Source organism: Pituophis catenifer, unplaced genomic scaffold (genome assembly GCF_029215685.1).
Source record: "Pituophis catenifer annectens isolate HBS135680 unplaced genomic scaffold, rPitCat1.0.hap2 SCAF_4, whole genome shotgun sequence".
NCBI lineage: Eukaryota > Metazoa > Chordata > Lepidosauria > Squamata > Colubridae > Pituophis > Pituophis catenifer.
The window spans coordinates 68,751,630-68,774,373 of NW_027256884.1; positions in this window are offsets into that span (position 1 = coordinate 68,751,630).

The window sequence follows — 22,744 nt, forward strand, 5'->3', positions numbered from 1 at the left end:
CTTGCTCCAAGTTGCTAAAGTCTAGAGGAACTGATCCACAGACTCAATTAGTCTGCTGTCGGCAAGGTGGAGACTTACCCGTGCCAGGTCCATTGCTCAGGTTAGCTTGGAGTTCCATCTGGGGTGACAAATTGTAGGAAGAAAAAATCTGGTCTGGTTCCAAGCTAGGAGAAAGGTGCTGGAAATAAAATAGAGGCTAATTGGGAAGAAGGACTCTGTTTATTGATGAGCAGAACCAACAACAGCATGCAGTTCTGGGATAGCTGTATTATGTATTGAATGTATATAGTGGGTTGCTGCAGGGGAGAGATCTGTTGCTAACCAAGAGACTGAAGTCACTGGGTAATAGGCTGGGTAATGAAGCCCCGGCAGGACTAGTCCTCATCCCTGCCTGCCAGTAAACCACACTGGAGGCACTGGGTGTCTGACCAAGTAAAAAGCCCTGGTGGGACCACGCTCCCCACCTGCCTGCCAGTAAGACACACTGGAGGCAGAGACGCACCTGAGAGATCTGTCCCCAGGGCTTCTAAGTACAGCCCAGCTCCACCTGCAGTAGGTGTTGTGGCCCGTCAGCAGCCTGTGCAGCTAGTAGTTGATTCCAACAGTGAGAAGGCTGGTGTGATGCTGCGCCAGCAGCCTGTGCAGCTGGTGCTCGAGTCAGACAATGAGGAGGCTGGAGAAGATGTGGTCCCAGAGGCGGGGATTCAGCCAGGGCCTTCAGAACCTCCAGAAGCTTCCATAAGTGAAGAGGAAGAAGAGGAGGAGCCTCTTCTTGATGCACGGGTGCGCAGAGCTGCCAAAAGGCAGGAGTGGCATCTCAGGAGGGGGTCTCCTCGAGAGTAAGGCTTGGGGCTAATTGGTCACTCCCTTAGCCTATTTTAAAGAAGGACGATGACTGAGGCAATTTGCAGGGAAGAACTTCGTTCACTCTTCTTCGCGTCTTGATCTTAGTTCTCTGCAAATTGCTTCTGGGCTTTCTGCCAACCATAGTAAGATTATGATTATTTATTCTTTGGATTCTTGTAGGCTGTTAAGAAAGTTAATTAACAGCCTTTGTTTGAAAAAGACTGATTTATTTAGTAAACTAAGGTTTGTACAGACTTTGTGTGTTCTGCGTTCTTTGGGGTCCGTAGCTGGGGCAGAACAGTAAGACAGGCATTAACCAGCACCACAGGGGCCTTCTCAAAATGGGAAGACTCAATGAGTTCAACATTACTCATCCGGAACAGTGGAGCTCATACGTCTTCTGAGTAGACAACTATCTCTGGGCTAACCAGATCACAGACAATGGCCTGCGGACAACAACCCTGTTATGTGTCTGTGGACAAGCTACATTTGATATTGCTGAAAACTTGGTAGCACCAGCAAGCATAGAGACAGTGGCCTACGCAGACCTCAAGAAAAAAATTAAAGGAACATTTTGAGCCTAGACTCTCGGTCTAGGCTCCCTGGCATCATGTATTTGAGCAACTAGAACAGAGATCCAGGGAATCTGCAGCAGAGTTTGTGGCAGCCCTTTGCCAAGCTTCATGCCAATATGAGTTCCCTGATCTGGAAGACCGTCTCAGAGACAGGCTCATTTGCAGCCTGCGTAATAGGGAATTACAACAGCACCTATTCACCATGGAGAAACTGACTTTCCAAGATGCGTTGAAGGAAGTCATGGCAGATGAGACTGCAGGAGGGGCCATGAAGACTCTTTGGTCACCAAAAACACACAACCCAACAGCGATCCACCAAGAGACCGCAGAAGGATTGGAGGAGGTCAGTGAGAGCGACTAAATCAAGCACTTGTAGAGAGAGACACTCAAACAGCCATGCTCCACAGAGCAAGTAACTCCCCCACAGAGCTGTGCAAGCTGCAGGGGACAACATGAAAGAGCAGAATGCAGATTCCGCACATCTGTATGCCATGCCTGTGGGAAGCAAGGGCACATTGCCAGAGTTTGCAGAGGTCGTCAGGGGGAAACAAAACCTGCAACACAGCAGCACAAGTGGAAAAGGCCCCCAGGACAGAGCCGAGTTGAATACTGCTTGGAAAGGCATAGCATCCAACACACAGGGGCCCAATGCTCCATCAAAGAAAGATAAAATTCCAACTAAAACTTCAAGGGGTCCCACGATCCATGGTGCTTGATAGTGGATCGGCCCTGTCCATTATATCATCCACAACTTTCGACCACATTTGCAAACATAGCCAATGACAAGTCCGGCTCAAATCATCAAGTTTAGTGCTAATGGACTTCCAGAGTTGCCGTGTTCCTGTAAGGGATGAAGCTACCATTAGGGTACAATTTAGAGAGTTCAAGGGTCCCTTCACCATAGTGGTCAGAGAGGGGTTGTGCACCAGCCTCATAGGACTGGACTGGTTCAAGGCCCTGGGCATCAGGGTAATGGGCATTCATCAAACACAAATAGCCAATCTAGAAGTGGTATGCCAACAATACGCTGATGTATTCAGTGCTGAGCTGGGACAATACAAAGGGGCACCAATTTCACTCAACCTCGATCCAGCAGTAACTCCAATCTGATTAAAACAATGCAGGGTTCCCTTTGCATTGAAGCCTAAAATTGATGCAGAACTAAACAGGCTGGTACAGCAGGGAGTGCTCCAACCTGTTGACTGTAGCCATTGGGAGACTCCCATAGTGACCCCAGTTAAGCCTAATGGGGACGTTTGTATCTGCACAGACTACAAGTGCACCATAAATAAGGTACTACAGCAGCATGTTTACCCTGTACCAGTGGTAATCCACATCCTCGCCTTGCTCCAGGGAGGCCAAATCTTTGCTAAGCTAGACCTCGCCCAGGCCTACCAGCAGTTGCCGGTGGATGATGCTACCACAGAGGCCCAGACAATAGTAACACAGAGAGGTGCATTCCGAGTGTGCTGCTTGCAGTTTGGGGTAAGCGTAGCACCAGGATTGTTCCAAAGTATTATGGAACGAATACTGAAGAACATTCCCAGCATCTTCTTGTACATTGATGATATCCTGATCACAGGGGAATCAGTGACAGTCCTGGCAGAAGTTCAAGCATAGCAATGATTTTACCACCTTGAAGGCTTTGTCTTGAGTGCTTGACCAGACCCAGGGTGGTTTTTTGTCCAGTAGGCAGTGTAGCGGTTCTGCCAGGGCAGCCTTATATAGTAAGAAGAGTGGTAAAAATTGAGCAAGCCCAGGAATGCTTGAAGCTCCCCCTTGGATTTTGGTGTGGGGGCTTGCTGAATTGCCTTTAGCTTTGCTTCAGATGGATGGATTCTGGCAGTATTGATACAGAAACCCAGGAATTCTGTGGATTACATGCCAATCTGGCACTTTTCCTTCTTGAGTTTTAGGCCTGCCTTGCGAAACGTTGCGGAAACTCATCACAGCAGACAAACAGACACATCAGGTCCTGTCGCCATGAATGCTACGATGGTCCATTTTCATGGCTGCATACTCGTACTGGCTAGTCCACAAGCTGGACAAGGAAATGGGCCACACCAACGCTTTTAGCTGATTGCCTCTACAACAGACTGAGCCAGATTTGGCCCCAGCTTGTCATATTCTGGTGATCCAAGACCTGTCTGAAGCACCCCCTACATGCAGGAGACGTTGCAGCTGAAACAATCATGGATAAAATGCTTAGCCACATTCTCGACTGGGTGTTAAGGGGATGGCCAGAGGCCTGGCCAGGCCCTGAGTCCCAGCACTATGCTTTGCGGAAAAATGAACTGTCGGGCCACAAGGAATGTGTGCTGTGGGGCAGCAGGTTCATCATTCCATCCAGTCTTTGCTCCAAGGTGCTGGATTGCAAAGGGCACCCAAGAATTCTTCAGATGAAGGCTCTATCCAGGAGCTACTTGAGGTGGCCAGGCCTGGACAATGACATTGAGAATCAAGTAAGGAGTTACCAGGCCTACCAAGAAACCCAACTGGAGATGCACCTGTGCACCGCTGGGAGACCACACATGCCCCATTGTCTCATGTGCACATTGAATTTGTGGGCCCTTTCCAGGGGCAGATTTCCTGATAGTAGTGAACAATTATTCCAAGTGGTTGGCAGTGGCACCAGTCTCATCAATGACAACGACCAAAGTCATTCAAGAATTGTGCCAGCTGTTCACCCCACATGCCTTCCAGATGTGATCATGTCCAACAATGGGGCACAATTCACGGCAGAAGAGTTTCAGTCATTCCTCAATGCCAACATAATTTAGCATGTAACATCTGTTCCATTCCACCCCACGACCAACAGTCAGGCCAAATGAATGGTCAGGACCACAAAGGAGGCACTCAAGTGGATGACTGGGGACTGGAATCACTGCCTGGCGAACTTCCTCCTGTGTCAACACACGACTCCCTGTACAACTACAGGTTGCAGCCCAGCGGAGCTGAGGTGGAGCACCAGCTCACAACGAAGCTCAACCGGCTTCAGCTAGACAGAATAGCAGCTGAGACGGCTCAGCCAAACCCCCCCTGATTGGTTAAGGCCTAGAGTATAAATAACAGGCAATTGCCTGCAGTTCCTCAGTTCCCTTTTTGAGTCAATAAATACTGTTGCAGCTATGCTGGTCTGGTTCTTGCCTACTGAAGCCCACTACACAATAGCTGACAAATTGGTTTGATGAGTACATGGATTTTTATAGGGTTCTTCTGGGATGCTGCAAGGGGGTTGTGCAATGTAGTGAGCTTGGTGTCTTTTGCTATTCTAATGATGGTGGATTAATCCTGAAGGTCATGTCCTGTTCTTTGAATTTGGGTGCTGTGGCTCCATTACCTGAGCCTGTGTCATCAGCAGGAGAGGACTCCGAGAATGAAGGAGAGGAGTTGGCAAGGCCTCCCTCCTCTCTGGCAATGCCTTCGGTGTCCGCCGAAGGGCAAGAGATAGGGCCGGGGCCAAGCACCTCCATGCAGCCACAGGTGGACAGTGATGAGGGTAATGAGTCTTGGCTGGATCCACGCCAGTGTCGCAGAGATAAGTGCGCGCAACAGAAGAAAAGGCGTGCCCGAGATTAGGCTGAGTCACTGGACCACACCCCACAGGATATAAAAGGGAGCGTGGTGGCCAGTCAAACCTTGTGACGAACAAAGCTGAAAGCTTCCACGCCATTCTGCATTGACTGACTTTTGCTATAGACTTTGCTGGATTATCTCTGGACTTATTGACTCTGTAATTATTGAGCTGTTTCTTTTGATGTACCAGAAGTGGGGAGAAGTTATCTCTCCTCTTCGAAAGTAATAAACTCTTGGCAGGCAGCCACTAGGTTGTTGCCAAGTTCCGTTATCATAAGGAAAAGGATTTTGTCGGCTGGTTTAGTCTTTAACTCTTGAACGTCTGTTGGTGTGTGTGCGTGTGGGACGGGGACAGAACAATGGGTGGGGTGTGTAAATTTTAATCCCATCAACTGGAGCTGAATGTGTTTTGTTTATAAATAGGCTGGCCTGGATTTCTTTATTATTATTATTATTATTATTATTATTATTATTATTATTATTATTACAAACTTTATTAAACATAAAAAGGTAAAATCTCACAAAATACATTTATATACAAAACAATAAAACAGTAAAAACAATACAAAACCAAATGAACAGACTAAATATATATAACTATATATATGTATGTAGAAAGTGACTTATATCATTTATCTTGTTGACAGTGCCTGTTTGTGAATTTTATTTTCATACGAGCTTTTACATTTGCTCTCTCTCTTTTTTTTTTTGACTTATCCAGTCATACCATCTATTCTTCTTTTAGCTCCTCCATGGTAATGTCCCTATTTAATGTCTCTTTTTCTTCCTCCGTTAATACTGACATTCCCTCCCCACTCAGATATTGTTTTATTTCTTCAGCTGTTACTTTGTCTTGCTTGTACAGTTCTTGAAAAAATTGGGTTACTATCTCCTTTTTCTTTTCTGAGCTCTGTTGCAATTTACCCTTTCTGTCCTGTAATTGTTGGATTATTTTTTTCTCCCTTTCTTTTCTCAATCTGTAAGACAACCACCTCCCTGGTTTATTTGCGTGCTCAAAATAATTCTGTTTTATGTATTTCAATGCCATTACGTATTTTCCCTGTTCTAATATATTCAAATGATGTTTAGCTGCTATCCAATTACTTCTAGTTTGCTCATCCCCAGGTTTTTCTTGTAATTTTTCCTCCCATTTTTTAATTTCTTCTTGTACCTTATTATATACTTTTTCCCTCTCCTTTTTTCGTTTTGCATTGTAAACTATCATTAGTCCTCTTACATAAGTCTTTGTTGTGTCCCATAGATTCTGGAGGGAAGTGTGATGTTTTGTATTATCTTTAAAAAACAATTTTAATTCCTTTTCTATTTGATTGGTATATTGCTTTTCTTTCAATATCTGTGGGTTCATCATCCATCTACCTTTTTTCCTCTGGTGTCCTTTCCATATCAACAGTACTGGATTGTGGTTCACCCAATTATTTGACATTATTTCTACTTTTTGTACTTCTTGTATCAATATTTTGGATACCCATGCCATATCTATTCTACACCAGGATTTATGAGGATTAGAATAGTATGCAAAGTTTTTTATCTCTGGATTATAAAATCTCCAGCTATCAACCAAATTTAATTCTTCTACTAAATCTATAAAAGTTCTCGGCAGTATTTTTTTCTTTTTTTAAAATTTTTCTGATCACTTTTATAATCCTTTCTTACATCTACAATTGTATTAAAATCGCCAATCAAGCATACATTCTCCATTTTTTGTTCTATTATTTTTTCGTGTATTTTTTTTGTAAAATTCTGTTAATCCACTATTTGGAGCATATATAACCACCAATAATATACTTTTGTATTCAAACCTCTATTATCAATATTCTTCCTACTGAGTCTGCATATATCAAATTACTTACTACTTCTTTACTTCTTTAACATACACCACTATTCCTCTCTTCTTTTTGTCTGCTAAAGTCACAAATGATTTACCTAATTTTTTGTATTGTAAATATTTCTCATCTTGTTTTCTTATGTGTACCTCTTGGAGGCACACAATATCCATTCTTTGTTTCACAGCTTTTTAAAAAAATTGATGACTTTTGCCTGGAGAGTTGAGACCATTTACATTCACTAATAAAATTTTTAGATTTTGTCCAATTTTTTGATAATTATCCTGTGTTTTCTTCCTGTTACTTCTTATCCTTTCTCTTGGCTCTTGTTCTCACTCCTTCTTCTTCTTTGATTTCTCCTCCTTCTTCTTTTTCTCCCTCTTCTAGTACTTTTCCCTGTTCCTCTTGTCTCTGTTTTTCTTTGGTTCTCCATTCCGACTCCTCCCTGCTACTGTTTGCTCCTTCTGTACCTATCAATTGATCATGCAAATTCTGTGCTTTATTTTGTGAGTCCACTTTTATTTTTTTCCCCTGCCACAACACCAACATTCCTTCCAGTGTTATCCATCTAAACAGTATATGCCGCTTATTTAATAGTGTGGCAAGGAACCAATATTCTTTTCTCAACTCCCTTATTCTCTTTGGGACTTGCTTCAATGTTGTTATTTCCTTACTTTTATAAAACATGGGGTCGTTTTTCGTTATTTTATAGACAATATCTCTTACTTTCCGTCTCACAAATCTTACATGGATCTCCGTTGGCAATTTGTTTTGTCTGGCGTAATTTGTATTACGCCAGACAAACTCTGTAAACTTCGTCCAATTCATTTATTATTTCATCTTTATCTCTTTGGAGGGCTTCCGCAATCACTTCCGCCATTACTAATGTTAAATCCTCCTCTTTATCTTCAGCTACATTTTGAAAGCACAAGTAAAATGCAGCCCTCTCCATCTCCAAATGTCCCATGGTATTTTCTAATTCTTTATTAAGTCCCATCATTTTTTGATCCAAAAACTCCAGTCTTTCTTCTGTCTGCTCTGTTTTCTTTTCTATGGCTGTTATTCGTTGATCATTTTTTTTGTATAATTTCTTGTATCGAGTCCATCTTTTCGTCTATCTTCTGAATATCACTTTTTACTTCTCTTTTAACCTCATCTATATCCCTCCTTGTTTCTTCATGGTTCTTGGTCATGCCTTCCTGCATTTTAATCATAGTCTCTTGAATTGTTATAAGTGTAGCCTGCATAGTTGGCATGCTTAAAGTGCGATGTTGTTTCTCTGATGGGAACATTCCTTCTATTGTCCTCTGTGCCACAGGGGAGGCCAATGGTCCAATCAATGTTGAGGTGTTTTTCTTTCCTGTTTTCACAGTGGTTGTAATGGTGCTAGTCATCTCTTTTAATATTTTATACTGTTCTCCCAAAATTTTATCTATCTTCTCCCAAATCACCATCCACTTTACTATACAACTTCTTTTCTTTCCTCCCTTCTCTATCCTCTATCCTCTTAATATAATTTTTATTTTATTTTATTTTATTTATATGCTGCCCTATCTCCGTAGGACTCAGGGCAGCTTACAACAATAAAATATCCAAATAAAAGTGTGTTAAAATACATGTTAACCCCCCCCAGTCCAGGCTGAACAACCATGTCTTTAAGTCGCGGTGGAAGGTGCGGAGGTCAGGGGCCAACCGGAGCCCCAGAGGAAGTTGGTTCCAGAGGGTGGGAGCACCCACAGAGAAAGCTCTGCCTCTAGGGGTTGCCAGTTGACACTGTCTAGCCGACGACACCCTGAGTAGGCCCTCCCTGTGAGAATGCACCGGGCAATGGGGAGCTGTTGCTGATTGCAGATGGTCCAACAAATGTCCTGGACCTGAGCCACGTAGGGCTTTATAGGTCATCACCAGCACCTTGAATCTCACCCGGAGGGCAGCCGGCAACCAATGCAAGTCGCGCAGGAGAGGTGTAACATGGGCGTATCGGGAACTACCCATCATGACCCACACAGCTGCATTCTGTACCAGCTGAAGCCTCCGGATGGTCCTCAAGGGCAGCCCCAGGTAGAGAGCGTTGCAGTAGTCAATACGGGAGGTGACTAGCACATGAGTAACTGTGCATAGGGCATCCCGGTCCAAATAAGGGCACAACTGGCACACCAGGTGGACCCCCCTGGTCACGGCTGTGATATGATCTTCTAAACTCAACCGTGAATCCAGGAGGACACCCAAGTTGCGTGCCCTGTCTACCGGGGATAACACCTCATCCCCTATAGACAAAGATGGAACCTCTAGATTGGACCGGGATTCCGGTACCCACAGCCACTCGATCTTGGCAGGGTTGAGCTGAAGCCTGTTCCTCCCCATCCAGACCTGTACCGCCTCCAGTCACCGGGACATCACGTCAATGGTATCATTGGGCTGGTTCGGGATGGATATAAAAAGCTGGGTATCATCGGCGTACTGATGATACCTCACCCCAAAACCACGGATGATCTCACCTAATGGCTTCATATAAATGTTGAACAGAAGAGGTGAGAGGACCGACCCCTGGGGCAACCCACAAGTGAGGGGCCTCATGGCCAGCCTCTACTCCCCCGCCAACACCGCTTGCATATGACCTGAGAGGTAAGAGAACTACCGCAAAACAATGCCTCCCACTCCTAACTCCTCGAGACGTCGCAGCAAGATACCATGGTCGATGGTATCGAAAGCCGCCAAAAGATCTAATAGGACCAGAACAGAGGAATAACCTCTGTCCAGAGCCCTCCAGAGATCATCCACCAGCGCGACCAATGCTGTCTCCATGCTGTAGCCAGGCCTGAAACCCGATTGGTACGGATCGAGGTATTCCGCTTCATCCAGGACCATCGGGAACTGACGTGCCACCACACTCTCAACAACCTTTGCAAGAAAGCAAAGGTTGGAGACCGGATGGAAGTTATTCAGAACAGCTGGATCCAAGGCAGGTTTCTTGAGGAGAGGCCTAACCACCACCTTCTTCAAGGCAGCAGGAAAGCTTCCCTCACCCAATGAAGCAGTTATCACTGCTTGGATCCAGTCATGTGACACCTCCAGAGCCGAATAAACCAGCCAGGAGGGGCACGGGTCCAATATACACATGGTCGCACTCAGTTTCCCCATGATCCTGTCCACTTCCTCCGGGGTGACAGGATCGAATTCCTCCCAGATGACAAGACCCACCGCCTCCCAACCGTCTGACCCTGCCCAGTCGGAGGCCAAGCCGTCCCGAATCTGAGCAATCTTGTCCAGCAGATGCTGACTAAATTCCTCAGCTCACCCTTGCAGAGGGTCTTCCCCTTCCCTCTGATTCAGGAGGGAGCAGGACACCCTAAACAGGGCAGCTGGGCAATTATCTGCAGACACGATGAGGGCGGAGAAGTAATGACGCTTCGCCATCTCCACTAGGTAAGATTGTGTAAACGACCTTAGCTGTACACGGTCAGATTTGGAACGACTGGCACTCCAACAGCTCTCTAGGCCTCTCCTGCGGTGCTTCATCTCCTGGAGCTCCCCCGTAAACCACACAGCCAACTGGGATCTGCGTCGAGTCAGAGGCCGCAAAGGCATGACCCAGTCGAGAGCCCTGGTGGCTGCCTTATCCCAGGCATCCACCAGGGTCGCAGCCGGGGCATGGGAGAGAGCGAGAGGTATCATCCCCAGCTCCACCTGGAACCTCTCTGGGTCCATCAGGCACCTGGGGCAGAACCAGGTGGTCGGTACCACATCCCAGCGAGGGGGGTGGCATACTGGAAGCCTAGCTGAAGGAGATAGTGATTGGTCCATGACAGGGGGTTAATAGCAGATTCTCCCCCACCGAACTCAACCCGCCACTGTTCCGAGATAAAAACAAGATTGGGCATGTGGCCCCCCTCATGAGTCAGGCCCTGAATAATCTGAGTCAGGTCCATGGCAGCCATGAAAGCTATGAACTCCCAAGCCACCCCCAACACCCTGCCCAGGGAAGGCAGGTTGAAGTCCCCCAGTACAATAAGTCTGGGGAACTCCACCACCAACCCTGACAGAGCATCGAGCAGCCCGGGCAGGGCCATTGTTACGCAGCTGGGAGACAGGTACGCAATCAACAGGCCCAACTGTCCCTGCGGACCCCATCTCACGAGGAGGGTCTCACTCCCGTCTATCTGGGCAACAGTGACCTCACATGGACTGAAGGTCTCCCTAATAACAACTGCCACCCCCCTCCCCTTCCCTGGGCCCTCGGCTGGTGTAGCACCCAGAAGCCTGGTGGGCAAAGTTCTGTCAGAGGGATACCCCCCTCTGCGCCCAACCAGGTTTCCGTAATGCAAGCCAGGTCTGTGTTTTCCTCCTCAATCAAATCATGAATGAGGGGTTTTGTTAACCACAGACCTGGCATTAAAATAGACCAGCCTGAGCCCAGGGGCCCCTCTCTCAAACCCCCAGGAAGTCGGGTGGAACCAGGAGGGTCAGAGCATGCCACCGCTTGGAGATAGCAGGGGCAAGCTCCCAGATTTTGATACGGTCCTCGGTTCATCCATCTGCCTCCATTCCCCATCACAACCGGAATCAAAGCTCCCACCCTCTCCCCCGGGGCGCCCGGGGGTCCCAACCCCACTCCAACCCCACCGCTACCCATCCATGGCCTGCACTGCTGTTGGTCCGGAGGAGCCCCCCCAGCAACCTGCCGATTACTAACTTAATTGCTTAATTGCTAAAATTCTATTAAGAAAAAAAATTCGTTAATATCTTACTAAGTACTCTAATTACTAAAATTCCTATATTATTACCAATTACCAATTAATCAATTAATTAATTAAAAGGAATTAATCAACTTTTACTATTTACTTTAAATCATTAATAGATAATAAAAAGAAAAGATATAAAAAGAGAAAAGGAGAGAAAAGGAGAGAAAACAAGAAAAGAGAGGGAAAAGAAAAAAAGAGAGAAAAAAGAATATCACAACAATAAAGAGTTGAGTAGTACTTAAGAAACAATTAATGGTAATTTGCTAGTAATTAATTTTACAAAATTTCTCTATCAGTACTTAAATCTATCAATATGTAAGTAAATGTAGATATAAATAACAGAATATATATATATATATAAATAAATTTGCTACTAATTAAATATGAATACCAAAATACAAAAGTTTCTCTAACAATAAATAAATAAATATATCAGTAAATAAGTTATATAGCCAAAAGTTCACTATGTTTCCAAATTTTGTGTGATTTGAAAAGTCAGGTGTATTTCAAATATAGTCTTTTTTTCTCTCACACTTTCAGCTTCCGGTGAAAAAGAAAAGAAAATAATCCAATATGGCAATCTCTAATCAGTTCTGTCACTCCTATGCGTCTTATACTTTTTGCCAATCCACCTTTCTCCTTCCATTAAAGCAGCTAAAATGGGGATAGAAATAGAATCTTATGTCCAGTTCACTTCTTTTTCCCAGCTTCTTGGAACACCCACTTTCCACAATCTGTTTCACTCATCTGGTGTTTTTCTGCTGGTCTGAAATTCGCCCTCTTTGTTTGCCGCTCGTTCATGCTCTGAGTCTCTCTTTCCAGCCCACTGCCCCTCCAAAATCCAAATTCTTCTTCTCCTCCAATTTTCAGACAAAAAAGTTTTTTAAAGTCTTTGTAGTTCTGCTCTCACTGCCAGTTCTCGCACCATACTCACTCTCTGCTTCCCGTTGTTCTTGATCGGGGCATCAAGCCTTTGGATCAGCCATTCTGGCTGTCTTCTTCCACATCTAGATTGAGGGTCCTTCTTGGTGTGGCGGGAGACCACACCTCTCCATGCCTCCTCCGAAGATTCCCCTCTTTCTCACCGGTCCCACCAGGACTGATCTTTGCCCTCGGCACTGGGAACGGAGCAATTATTCCCGTGCCGCCTCGACCCCACGTCACTGCCGGAAGTCAGCAAGATTTTCCTGGCTTGGATTTCTTAATGAGCACAAAATATTATCTTTAAAGACTTCAGGCATCTGCTGAAGGCTGTTGGGGCTGCTTTCTGCTTTTCTTAAGATTTTTTTCTCCATTTCTTCTTTGGGGGAATATAATATTCTGCCTCTTTTAATATTCCCCAAAATATTTCATTCTCAGGGGCGGGGGGGGGGGGGGGGCTTCCTACAACACCATGGAGTTTTCATCTAATCCAAGCGCATCCCATACTTTTCAATGGATATCACTTCCCAAACTAAGCATTACATCCCAAACTGATCGATAAATTACTACTTTGGTTTATATTTGAGTCTCTAATGTTGGTCTTCCCTTGCAGAATTACAGTTAATTTGAAAGCATTTTGTTTAGATTTCCTTGCATATGCTACCTAGGAGAGATGTGGTCATGTAAAGACACTGTAGGAAGCTCCGCCTCCCCAGATTAAAACATTCTTTATTCTTAATATTAAAAAGAGGCAGGATAGAATATTTCCCCAAAGGAAAAATGGAGAAAAATCTTAATAAAGGCAGAAAGCAGCCCCAATCTTCCTTACATAGGAAAACAGCTTCAAACTAAGAAGCTTGAAGATGCTGACCTTTATGAATGTAGATTTTGTATCCATTCAGAAAGACCGGGCCAATCTTTTCATAAATAAAACACTTTCAACCACAGATCCATCTGAGGGGATTAAGAATTTACATTACCCCACTCAATTTCTAAGGACAGGACATGATCTTTAGGATATAATAGGATTAACCCACCACCATTGAAATAGTAAAAGACACAAGGCTCACTACACTGCCCAACTCCCTGGGACATCTGAAATCACAAAAACCCAGAACCCTATAAAGATCCATCCACTCACTCCGCCATTTTGTCAGCCACCCTAGAAATATGCTGCTGTCACTGAAGTTTCTGGAAACCAAATAAACAGAGACTTTCTTTCCAACTAGCCAGCCTCCATTTTATTTTCAGCGTCTTTCTCCTGGCTTGGAACTGGACCAGATTACAACAATAGCAATAGCAGACTTATATACCAGTTTATAATGCTTTACAGCCCCCTCTAAGTGGTTTACAGAGTCAGCATATTTCCAACAATCTGGGTCCTCATTTTACCCCCCTTGGAGGGATGAAAGGCTGAGTCAACCCTGAACCTGGTGGGATTTGAACTACCAAATTGCAGGCAGCTGGCAGGCAGCATAAATAACCTGCAGTACTGCACTCTAACCACTGTGCCACCGTATTCTTCCCACAACACTATAATGTCTTCTCCCTGACTCAGAAACTGATGAATCCACCTGCAAATATGCCAAAATATATTGATTTGTATGTTAGGAAAATAATATAATTTTAGAAGCTTTTTTTATAATAAGTACACAGAATTTTGTGTATGGTGTGCTTAAATTGTGGTATTTTGAAATGACTGGTTTAAAATAGAGAAATTTTAAAATTAGTTCCAAAAATAATTCTTTAAATTTAGATTCACCCTGAATAAAAACCCTTCCTCTTTTATTTTTATTTTTTTAAACCACATGGAAATATTAAGTATTTGTCCAAAGCTTCAACAAATGCAAAACAGAAAATACAGTGATGATCCCTATAGGAAAGCATAATCTTCATTCTGGAACTTCTAGTTTCCTCCCAAGCAAAAAAAATCCATACATGAAACTTAGCTATATATTGCTACCCCAGGCCAAATGGGGAATTCCATGGAGAGTTGAATCAGTGTCTGAAGGTTGTTGAAGTTTGGGTAGGATAAAATAAATTCAGATCAATGTTTATACAGTAGAGGAACATTGTTCCTATTAATTACTCTGGATGGGGCTGGGCTCTCCTTGAAGGAATTGGTTCATAATCTGGAGAGCCTCCTGCCATACAGTCACTGCTTAAACAGCAGAGAGAGGCCGTGTCTAGGAGAATTTTTACCCAGATCTAGCTGATGCATTACTTATGACCCTACCTAGACTAAGAAACTTTGGCACCAATAACTCATTCCTTGTTCACCACTTGTACAATTTTGTACCTTGTTCCAACAAGGTTGTCCGCTATCCCCATTGTTATTTATTTTAACATTAGAAGTTTTGTTGAATACAATACGGGACTCAAAAAAGGGAAATGAAGCACCGGAAAAGACGCCTGGAGAGCGGTTGGAGGGCCAGTCTCACTGAATCTGATCGAACACTGGTAAGGTCGCATATTAAGGCCTACCTAGTGGCAATAAAGACGGCAAAGTTTAATTACTTTTCCGCCTCTATTGCATCATCAGGGAATCATCCGGCTGCCCTGTTTAGGGTGACCCACTCCCTGCTCCTTCCGGGAGTGCGGGAGGATCCCCTGGAAGGCAGGGCGGAGGATTTCGGACAATACCTGTATGACAAAATCGCTCAGATCCGGGGGGATTTGGACTCTGACTGGGTAGATCAGGGCAGGGTGACGAGGAATAGTCTTGAGAATGTTATCTGGGAGGAGTTTGATGCTGTGACTCCCGATGATGTGGACAGGATTTTGGGGAGACTTAGTACGGCCACATATTTACTGGACCCGTGTCCTTCCTGGTTGGTACTGGCTTCCCGGGAGGTTACATGAGGCTGGCTCCAGGGTGTTATCAACGCTTCGTTGAGTGAGGGTTACTTCCCCGCTGCCTTGAAAGAGGCGGTGGTGAGGCCTCTCCTCAAGAAGCCGTCCCTGGATCCGGCAATATTGGCCAACTATCGTCCTGTCTCCAACCTTCGCTTTATGGTGAAGGTTGTTGAGAGTGTGGTCGCGTGACAGTTTCCACAATTCCTGGAGGAAACATCTTATCTAGATCCATTCCAGTTGGGTTTCAGATCTGGGCACAGCACGGAAACGGCATTGGTCGCGTTGGTTGATGATATCTGGAGGGCTCGGGACAGGGGTTGCTCCTCTGTTCTGGTCCTGTTAGACCTCTCAGCAGCTTTTGATACCATCGACTATGGTATCATGCTGCACCGGCTGGAAGAGTTGGGGGTGGGAGGCACCGTATTGCGGTGGTTCTCCTCATTTCTCTCCGACCGGTCGCAGTTTGTGTTGGCAGGGGGGCAGAGGTTGACCTCGAGGCCTCTCGTCTGTGGAGTGCCGCAGGGATCGGTCCTCTCGCCCCTTCTGTTCAACATTTATGTAAAGCCGCTGGGCGAGATCATCTGTGGCTTCGGGGTGAGATACCATCAGTACACTGATGACACCCAGCTGTACATCTCCACCCCAGGCCACCCCAACGATGCCCTTGAAGTGCCTGGAGGCTGTGCGGATCTGGATGGGGAGGAACAGGCTCAAGCTCAACCCTTCCAAGACTGAGTGGCTGTGGCTCCCGGCATCCCGATATAGTCAGTTGACTCCATCACTGACTATTGGGGGCGAGTCCTTGGCCCCCACAGAAAGGGCTTGCAATCTGGGAGTCCTCCTGGATATGCAGCTGTCCTTGGAGGAACATCTGACGGCTGTAACCAGGGGGACCTTTTATCAGGTTCACCTGATTCGCCAGTTGCGGCCCTGTGCACAGTCACTCATGCCCTCGTCACCTCTCGCCTTGACTACTGCAATGCTCTCTACATGGGGCTCCCCTTGAAGGGCACCCGGAGGCTCCAGCTGGTCCAGAACGCAGCAGCGCGGGTGATGGGAGCAGCATGGCGCTCCCATGTAACACCGCTCCTGCGCGAGTTGCACTGGCTCCCGGTGGTCTTCCGGGTGTGCTTCAAGGTGTTGGTTATCACCTTTAAAGCGCTCCATGGCATAGGGCCTAGCTATCTTCGAGACCGCCTGCTGCTACCAATGACCTCCCAGCGACCCGTGCCCTCCCACAGAGAGGGCCTCCTCAGGGTGCCATCAGCCAAACAATGTAGGCTGGTGACCCCCAGGGGGAGAGCCTTCTCTGTGGGGGCACCTACCCTCTGGAATCAGCTGCCCCCAGAGATAAGGAGAATCCAAGACCTCAGTGCCTTCCGCCGTGCCCTTAAAACCCACTTTTTCCAGCAAGCCGGGCTGGCTTAGGAAGAAATTTTTTAAAATTTTTAAATGTTTAATTGGTTTGTGGTTTTTTAAATTCTGGGCCAAATTTATATAAATTTTAATTGTTTTTAATATTTGTATTTCATGGTTTTAATTCTGGCTGTGCACCGCCCTGAGTCCTCAGGGAGAAGGGCGGTATATAAATTGAAAATAAAATAAAAAAAAAATAAATAAATAAAAACTTATTACATGGCATAGTTATTAGGCATGAGGATTACAGGACCAGGGTATTTGCAGATGATCTGGTTGTTACCCTAACACAGCCGATGGAATCAATAATCCAGATGAAAGACATTATAAAAGAATATGGTATATCAGGATTTAGGCTGAACCAGAAAAAGACTAAGATGATTGTTAAAAATATGACACAAGATCGGAAGCAGGAACTTGAAAGCAAGGCAGGCTTTGAAATAGTATCAAAAGTTAAATATCTAGGAGTTCAAGTTGCAGATTCAAATATAAAATTAATTCAAAATAATTATGAGGTGTTGTGGCGAGAGGTACAAAAGGATATGGAGACTTGGAAAAAACTGCAGCTGTCATTGCTTGGAAGAATAGCAGCAATTAAGATGAACGTTTTGCCTAGATTTCTTTTTTTGTTTCAAATGATTCCGGTGCTTAAAAGTGATAAGCAATTGAGAGAATGGCAAAATGGATTGAATAAGTTTGTTTGGAATGAGAAAAAGCCAAGAGTTAAACTGAAAATTATGCAAGATGTTCCAGAAAGGGGAGGCCTTAAACTTCCAAATCTACAACTGTATTATGAAGCAGCAAGTGTATTTGCTGTATTTTGACGCAAGCAAGTGACTGGTTTGGAAGGATAAAGACTGGAATATTGAATATAGAAAGTCATGATCTTGAATTTGGTTGGCACGCATATTTATTTTATGAGAATAAAGTGGACAAAGTATTCAAAAGCCATATACTTAGGAACTCTTTGATGAGAGTCTGGAAGAAGCACCGATTCAAATGGGATTACAAAATACCATCATGGCTGGATCTTGGTCATATCATGTGGAATACAAATATAATGTCACTCGGGGGGGGGTTATACAAAGAAGTTCTTTTTATGGATGGGGGCAGATGGCAATTAAAGACATTAGAAACACTGTTGGAAGAAGGGACTAATTTAACTTGGCTACAGTATAATCAACTTCAACTGAGATGGAAAGAAGATCAAAAAAATGGTATAATGATGCATGAAGAAGAATTGGTTAGACATATAAAAGAGAAAGGTCCAATGCATATTAAGAGAATTTATAATGTTTTGTTAGAAAGGGATTTGGAAAATGAATTGGTTAAAGATTGTATGATAAAGTGGGCACAAAATTTTGCAGAGCTAGTGATGTTGGAAACATGGGAAAAAATATGGGTCCAGAATGTTAAATTTACACAGTCGCAGAATTTGAGGGAAAATTTTTATAAAATGTTTTATAGGTGGCATTTAGATCCTAAGAAATTGTCTTGCATGTATCCTAATGTTCAACCAAAATGTTGGAGATGTGATTGTTTAGATGCCACATATTATCATATATGGTGGACCTGCAAGAAAGTGAAGGCTTTTTGGATAAAAATTTGGTGGGTTATGCAAAATGTTTTGAAGAAAAAACTACAGTTTTCTCCACAATTGTTCTTATTGGGTATAGTTAAGGGTTTTACATTGGGTGAAACAAAGCTGATATTGTATATGGTGACAGCAGAGAGATTATTGATAAATCAATACTGGAAAAATGAAGCTATGCCCACTATTGAAGAATGGACTTTGAAGATGGCCAGTTTTGCAGAGATGGCGAAGATTTCAGCATATTTAAAAGACCAAACTCAAGAGACTTATGTATGGGAGTGGAAAAAGTGGATAGATTATGTGCAGAATAAATATCAAACTAGGAAATATCAGATAGCTTTTAGCTGAATGAATATATTATGTAGGGATAAATTAATTGAGTTTTATGAAGGTATAAATAGTATATAGGAGGTGGAGGGGTTTCAGCTTTATAAAATGTATTTTTTGATTAGGATTTTATTTTGTGGAAGTCCTGGGGGGGAAGGGGGAGGGCTAGGGAGGGCATGGGGTCTGGAGGGGGCTTGGGGGGGGGAAATTGGGGAGAAAATGTACTTGTAAAACTTTTTAAATAAAAAAAAAGAAAAAAGAAAAGTGTTGTTTCCTTAATTCTTATGTGTCCCGTAGTTGTATTTATTTTCCTTTTTATGATTAACGTTTTGCAGTTCCAGAAATCATTTTGCCTGATGTGTTGAACTATTAAAGGAAAGGTCTGGAGAAACATATAGAATCTTTCCAGTAAAGAAGAATATTTGTAGCTCAGCGCTAAAATAGGGATCCTTGGTGCTCTCTGAGCTTTCTTGTTTTCTTGCAGACATTTCATTGCCCAAACTAAGTAACATCATCAGTGGGTAATGAAATGTCTACAACAAAAAAAGCAAGTTCAGAGAGCACTAAGGATCCTTCAGCATCTTTTCAGGATTATCAATGACTGGCACTGAGTGTTTTTTCCTACCATTAAATTAAAGATTTGTAGATTTATTGTGAAAGTTACCTTTCCATATCTGTATTTAAATGTATATAATATCTCTCAAAACAACAATGACATCTATGTTCCTTTTATATGCTCAAGTTGGCCTTCATAGATACTGTACACAGGTAAGTTTCAAGGAAGTAACAAAACTTCTGTGGGAGACCCATTTTCTGCACTCATTTCCAAAGGCAAAAAATATGGGAAAAAGAATTTGAAAGAAAAATCTCAAAACATCCTAATTCCCCCCATACACACACACACACACACACACACACACACACACACACACACACACACACACACACACACACACACACACAGTGGGGGGGGGAGTTTCCTTCTTCTGGTGTTGCTAAGGTTGTTGCTCTGCTCATAATCCCTTCCATTTGTAACTGTTACAAATTTCATTTTTTTCTTCACTTTCCTACTTCATTCCTCAAATGCCTTTCTTCTATTTTGAGCTCCTCCACTATTTTGATCACCTTGTTTTCCTCCCTTTTGCTCATAATTGTTCTGTTTATTTGGTTTCTTTTGTTATTTCTTTCTTTAGTTTGCCTTTAGCTGTCCTTATCTTTATAATCACATCTTCCATATCTTAGTTATGCCCCTATATCTAAATCTTTTTTTTTTCTCAGCCTTTCATCAAGAGAGGCAGCGAATGCATGGATATACCCATTTGCCTGCCCAAGCAATCCTTTGCCTATTTCCAAGCAAACTCCTTACAGTATTTAGAAGTAAAATGGATAATGGAAATAACTTTGGCGCTGCCATTTTGCTTCCTGGCCATGTATTCACACCAGGTTCTTGGTGTGGGAAGCCCCCCCTCCCTTAGAAGAATGAAATATTTTGGGAAATATTAAAAAGGCAGGATAAAATACTTCCCCTAAAGAAGAAGTAAATAAAAAAATATTAAGGGAGGCAGAAACCACCCTCAGTTTCCCTGCCCCAAGCAGAAACTGAGGAGGCCAGCTTTTAGAAATGCAGATTTGGTAATCCATTCAAGACAGGATATTTTGAAACAAAGGCAGAATGGTAGGATTAGAAGCAGCCCTTCACCTAAGATCCAACACAGGACGAAAGCTATTAGCCACAATAGGAATTGCCTATTGCATGACCCTCAGGTGAAGTCCAAACTTCGCTTGGGAGTTCAGATAAACAATAAGGCAGAGGTTGACCAGATTAGCTCAGAAAAATAAATAAATAAAAATAAAATAAAATAAAATAAAATAAAATAAAATAAAATAAAATAAAATAAAATAAAATAAAATAAATAAAATAAAATAAAATAAAATAAAATAAAATAAAATAAAATAAAATAAAATAAAATAAAATAAAATAAAATAAAATAAAATAAATAAATAAATAAATAAATAAGAAAACACCTAGGATTTGCATTTCCTCTTTTGCCCTACATGACCCGCGTAGAAATCTGACAACAGCCAATAGAATTTTTTTTTGAACAATTTTTTAATTATTTTTTTAAAACACATAAACATACAAAAATCTTTTCAGAATGAGCCATTGATCCGGTCATAAGTAAGTACAATTACTAATTCCTCTTTAACAAAAGCTTTTCCCAAATCCCCGCTAATTATCATTAAAAAAAGAAAAAAAAAGAAAAATGTTTTCCTAATTTATATCATTTTACACAAATCAATTACCTTCTATTATTTCACCACAAATCTTAGTTTTCAAATAACACAACTTAATTTTCTCTATCATTATTGCCCTAAATTCTATCTGAAAAAAGAAAAAATTCTTAAAACCCATTACACTAATCTTAAAATCCTTAATTCAATATCATTTCAATTTCTTTTCCTTTTAACATGGATGGATATATCTTAAAGACATAAATCAACAAAATATTTATGCAGTATTTTAACTGTTAGCATTTATCATCTTCATTTTACTATTTATCTCAGCTTAACTCTTTTAATCACAACATAATCATTTCATTATTAGTATCAATTCCAGCATGGTCATCTTTATTTCTAAAAGTTTATCCCAGTATATAATCTTCCTCTTAATCATCTTCTTTTGGCTGTTAATCACAGCATAGTCTTCTTAGGTTTTACTGTTATTCCCAGTATAATCATCGTTTTTGCTGTCAATCCCAGCATAATTATTTTTATCTTTACTGTTATTCCCAGTATAATCATCTTGTTTTGCTGTCAAACCCAGCATAATTTTCTTAATATTTTACTGTTATACCCGGTATAATTCTCTATGTTTTGCTGTCTATCCCAGCATAATCACCTTAGTTTGCTGCTTATCCCAGCATAATCACCCTTTTTAAAAAAAAATTTACCATCCATCAATACATTACTTGTTAATATTCAATCACATTATCATTATCATCTTTATAACAATTTAACATTGAGGCTTAGTTCTTACTCCAAACACTTCCTTATATAAATTAGTAAATTTCTGTTATTATATTCTATTCCTCTCATATTCTTACTTTTTTCTTTATTTCAGCTTTTTACATATTATATCAAATTCTTCTCATATTCATATTCATTTTATTAATCTATAAAAACCTCCTTTTTGTTATTACTGTCCATCTATACATTGCTTTATTTTTCATCACATTGTTTCTATCTTCTTTTTTTCCAGCCGTGTGTATATCATTCCTCCTTTCCTTGTCTGTAACATATATTCCATTTCAGTTTCAATGTTCACAATTTAATTCTCCATATAACAATTTGGTTCTTTTTCTTACTTCTATTTCAAACAAATCACATCAATTTTCTTCTTTTGTTCCTGCACCATTTAACTTCTTTTGTTCCTGTGCCAATTAGCCCAATTATAAGAGTTCCATCATACTTTCCCTTTTTTTCAACAAAGTCAAATCATCTGCAGACAAAGAAAAAACAGCTCCATCTCCAAAATCCCACGGTTGTTATCTGAAGTATTCACAATGTTCCCAAAAAGAAGTCAGTTACAATGTTTCTTTTTAGGCCAGAAGGTGTCCCTCTACAATCCACAATTTCCTTTAGTCATGCAAATCACCATTTTGTTTCAATTATATAACATTCCAGCCCAATTCTTTCCTTCTTCTATGTTTTAAAAGTAGTAATTCTTCTTTATCTTCTTTTCTTTAAAAGTCTAATTCAAATTTAAAGTTGTTCAATTTTGAACCAAATCTCAATGTTTATTTTTCAAATTTAGTCTATTCAGATATCAATTTTCAATTGGGTCTTTTTCTTTTCTTTTAAAAATTTCATCTTAAAATCTTTGATGCTCCTTAGCTCTGCAGTTGCTGATTTAAAGCTAGGGGTCTTACAAAGTAAAAAGCCATTACTCCAAACATTGTTTCGAGCCTGGGTTGTTTGTCACTCATCCGGCTTCAAAAGGCATCACTCTTTGCCGCTTTCTTCCTGCACATCACTTGCCCAGTTTGT